The sequence below is a fragment of the Zootoca vivipara genome, chromosome 8, assembly GCF_965207765.1.
Source record: "Zootoca vivipara chromosome 8, rZooViv2.hap1.1, whole genome shotgun sequence".
In the NCBI taxonomy this organism is placed as follows: Eukaryota; Metazoa; Chordata; class Lepidosauria; order Squamata; family Lacertidae; genus Zootoca; species Zootoca vivipara.
Window position 1 is genome coordinate 29,474,235 of NC_142591.1, and position 4,666 is coordinate 29,478,900.

A 4,666-nucleotide genomic window follows, 5' to 3' on the forward strand; every position below is an offset into this window, starting at 1 on the left:
GCGCAACTTCTATCTGTGGCTTAGTGGCCTTGCGACTGGCATCAAGCTCCTCTCTTTCATAATTCTCCGTGGCGGTGGCCTCCTTCAAGGCTGAAGCAAGGGTAACCTCTTCTTTAGCCACGATGCGTCTTCTGGCTTTCTTGCTGCTCAGACCCCCAATAAACCGATCCAGGAGAGTCTCTTCCAGATTTTGGAAGCCGCAGTGCTGAGCGAGCTTCCGGAGTTCAGCCAGAAATGTGGATACAGACTCCCCAGCACGCTGCTGCCTCTTATGGAACTCCATCCGCCGGGCCATCTTGGTCTCAGTAGGCGCCAAGTGGCTTGTTAGGCAGGCAAGAATATCTTGGAGAGATGTCTCACTCAGCTTAGCTGGAGCAAGTAATGCCTTGGCTAGCTTGAAGGTCTCGGGCCCACAGTAGCTCAGGAATGTGGCCCTTCTTTTGCTGGCATCGGTGATCCCTTGAGCCACTGCGAAGAACTCGAAGCGTTCGACGTAGTCTTCCCAGCTGTGGGGCTCTGATGGCTGGAAGGGCTCCAATACCCTTGGACTCTCCATTGTCCTAGCGGGCAGGGTCGTCTTCTCAGCTGGCCAGTGAGTCTTGTTCTCAGCTGCAATCCGGACTCTGAGGCAGGGTTGTGTTTAACCGCTCCTCAGCATTCCGGATCCCATCCTCGTCGCCAGTTGTTGTGACGTGGGGTTTGTGATTTCAGCTCTCTTGACAAAACATGCTGGAGACAGTTCTCTAGTAACAGCTCTTTATTAAAGTGAACAAGACTGAAGACTGAGGAGAGGAAAGCTACATTTATAGGGACAGGGGACTAGCTAGGAAGGGATACATTTTGGAGGGAACAATATCACGCAATCACAGTGCTGCCTTTTGGAGGAAACCAATAAGACAGAGGATCCAAATACAGCAGCTTAAATGAACCAATAGTAGCTGTACCCTCTGGGACCAAAAGGCAGTTACTTTATCCTAATGCAAATACGGACAATAATAATACAGATATAAAATCCTTTGACTCAATACACAACAAGTAGAATGTGTTCTTCTATTTAAAATGCATCTCTGGGTTATTTGTGGGGCATAGGAATTTGTTCAGCCCACCACAAGGTCTGATGGACAGTTGTCCAGCCTCCTGCTGAAACAGTTTGCTGACCCCTGGTAATAGCCTATATTTCTACACTTCACTTTGCTGCATATTTGGTGACTTTAAATCTCTGCCTGAATTCTCTCACCAAAGAGTATTTGCCCCAGTCTTGGATCTTGGCATCCAGGAATTCTCCATTTATACCTATTTGTTCCTTGAGCCAACATAATCTGCAGCAGGAGGCATAAGATTTGACCCTATGAGGGACAACACAGTTCTTACAGCACGACCCAAAATGCTCATGGGCTGATTTAGACATTGACAATCCACAAAGGGTGAAAGGAGTTCCATGATACTATATCAGCTACTGAAAGCACCCTTCCTTGTGTCCTGGTTATCTGTGACATGGCTAAATGCACAAGTGGCAACAGCAGCCCTTCACGTTCAGGTGCCGAGCTGCCTCTTCCACATCTTCCACATGAAAACTCATCACAGTTACTTTCAAGCCTTCTCCTTGATATCGTAACTTTTGTACCCTCCTGTATTCACAGCATCAGACTCTTGGGGGGGGGGTGGAGCAACCCTGATGGAAAGGGCCCTGTGAGTAGGTTTATCTTCATTTCTTAGTGCAATTCTTAGGAGGTGATTTTCCAGCTAATTGAAGTTATCATGGCAGATCCTCCAAGTGTCCCTATTTTCCAGGGACAGTCCCGGATTTACAGAAGCCCTCCTGGTTTCTGATTAGATCCTGAAATGTCCCACTTTTCCTTAGGATGTCCCTATTTTCATCAGAGAAATGTTGGAAGGTATGGAGTTATGGAACTCCCGAGCGAAAGAGATATGTAACTATACAACCTTTAGAAGATATCTGAAGGCAGCCCTTCAGATTTTCTTAATGTTTAAAGTTTTATTATGTTTTAATATGTTGGAAGTCACCCAGAGTGGCTGGGGCAACCCAGTCAGGTGGGTGTGGTATAAATATTATTATTATTAATTATTAAAAATAGGACATCCTTGTTTTCACCAGAGAAATATTAGAGGGTATGTAATGGAGCAAAGGAATTGGACTCTTACTGCACAGTCCTCCTAACCCTGTTTTCTCAGCAGTAAGTCCCATATATTTCAATGCCACTTACTTCTAGGCAAACTGTTTTGGAAATGTAAGGCCCAAACCCCTTTGAGGCTTTATAATAGAGTTTTTTGGTGTATGAAACCATTTCTCATTTGTTCCATTATCTCCCATAACTGGGATTGTAGCGGGCAAAATCAGCGTAGCCTACTGAAAAGCAGAATAGGAATGGCTTGCTGGAACAGTAAAGACTACAGTGCAGATTGTAAAGGAAATTTGTGCCTGAGTAATGAAAGCACTGACAGACTCTTATCTCACTTTACAAGCTGCGAGGCTCCAGTATTATAAACTTCATTCATTTCTCTCAAGACCGGGTCACTTTTTGCACAGACTGCGCCTAAACTTTATACAAGCTTTTTAAAAGGCCATTAAAATAGAAATTTTGGGAAGGACCCAGCGACAAACACCCGGCCTGCATATATATATATTCCAAAACCAAGATTTTTCAAAAAAGAATGCAGTCACAAAGTCACTGAGACACTTCCATTCCCTTTTCATCCCTCACAAAAGGCCTCTTTTTGTTGTTTCTTTGTTTTGCTGACCTACAATATGGCTGCTGGTGCCTGCTCCTGATAAGCAGTGAGCCATACAGAACTTGTTAGGTTTCCCTCTGTTCAGCCTGCCAGGGCTGAGTCGCAATGTGTGACAAACAAGCAAATAACAGGTGACACTCCCATTCCTTGCCGCAGTCCAAGAAACCTCAAGTCATATGAGTATTAAAATTTACCCTTCATAGAGCTCTTTTCTGAAATGACTGTTAAGCCCTGCTGAAAGCCGATAGCGAAAAGGCGGTCACCTAACCGTGAGCTGCACCGCCAACCTGCTCAGTAAAGTTGGCAGGAGAAGAAAGGGAAAGGAGAAACAACTGGCAGTGGTAGCAGAACAGGCACCATCTTTATCCAATAGATCTGCACAACTTGTGACCTTTTAAGCCAACCACAGTTAAAGCTATGGTTTTCCCAGTAGTGATGTATGGAAGTGAGAGCTGGACCATAAAGAAGGCTGATCGCCAAAGAATTGATGCTTTTGAATTATGGTGCTGGAGGAGACTCTTGAGAGTCTCATGGACTGCAAGAAGATCAAACCTATCCATTCTTAAGGAAATCAGCCCCGAGTGCTCACTGGAAGTACAGATCCTGAAGCTAAGGCTCCAATACTTTGGCCACCTCATGAGAAGAGAAGACTCCCTGGAAAAGACCCTGATGTTGGGAAAGATGGAGGGCACAAGGAGAAGGGGACGACAGAGGACGAGATGGTTGGACAGTGTTCTCAAAGCTACCAACATGAGTCTGACCAAACTGTGGGAGGCAGTGGAAGACAGGAGTGCCTGGCGTGCTCTGGTCCATGAGGTCACGAAGAGTCGGACACGGCTAAACGACTAAACAACAACAAGTCAACCACAAGCCACCAATCATTTATTAAGGCCTATCAGGAGCTTGTAATCCCCTCTTTTGACTTGGCTACTATTCCTGCCCCCCTCCAACCTTCATTTCCCGTTCTTTTTCTCCACTTCTTTCCAGCCACCATCCCGTCCCTATGGGGTCACACTTTCTCACCAACAAAATTCAGTATTGGGAATTATAGGGACAGAGCTATCTAAAACATATAGAAACTTATTCATGTATGCGACTACAGAGGCAACAATGTTACTTGCCCCAAAATGGAAGGAAGAAGAAGTCCCAGCAAAGTAAGAATGTATACAAAAACTTCTGGAATATGCAGAAATGGCAGAACTTACCGGAAGGATAATAAATCAAGATAACAAACTTTTTATACAAGAATGGAAATGGTTTATTGAATATTTACAGATAAATTGTAAACAGATAAAAAACATTGGCGGGGTTCTTGTAAATACCCTGCAGTTTCATAAGAATACATATTTAAGGAAGAAGAATGTTGTTGTTGTTCCCTGAATAGGAAAATCAGCCCCTAGAAGTTGGCTCCTATGTTACTGATCTTTGTGAAAACTCATACAGAAACGCATTTTAGGCAAAACTGGCTGGTATATTAGTAAATATACACACTGAGATGCGGGTGAATTTCATGAGAACTTTTTTTTATAGAAAGAAAATCACAAACTGATGCAAAAATGTGGCAAACTGAATTTAAGATTTAGAAACTGGATTGTACCAACTAAATTCTGCTCAGAATAGCATGAGACTCTTAATCTCAGGGCCATGGGTTTGAGTGTTGGACTTGATGACCTTTGTAGTTGCTTCCAACTCTACCATTCTATGATTCTATGAAACATATGGACCTAAGTTAGGCATGCCCAGCAATTTCAAAGTACATACTCTGAGAATGATTTACAATGGATTCAATCTGCTAAAAGTGACAGATTTTGCCCATTCCTAACAGAGGATTTCCCTGTGCAAATTCAGTTCCCAGATCCACTGATAGCACTGGTCCAACTGAATCAATGTCTGCTACTGTTTCATCATGTATAGG

The 4,666-nt window shown here is 43.8% G+C and overlaps 1 long non-coding RNA gene across 1 annotated transcript in view; it reads right to left on the reverse strand.

Annotated features, from left to right (window-relative positions):
* Positions 1–3,985: 3,985 nt before the first annotated feature.
* Positions 3,986–4,666, reverse strand: part of LOC132592556 (uncharacterized) — a 7,106-nt gene continuing 6,425 nt past the window's right edge. Inside the window, exon 2 of the long non-coding RNA XR_015951397.1 lies at positions 3,986–4,666. This exon is cut by the window's right edge and continues 5,482 nt beyond it. This is a non-coding gene — a long non-coding RNA (uncharacterized LOC132592556).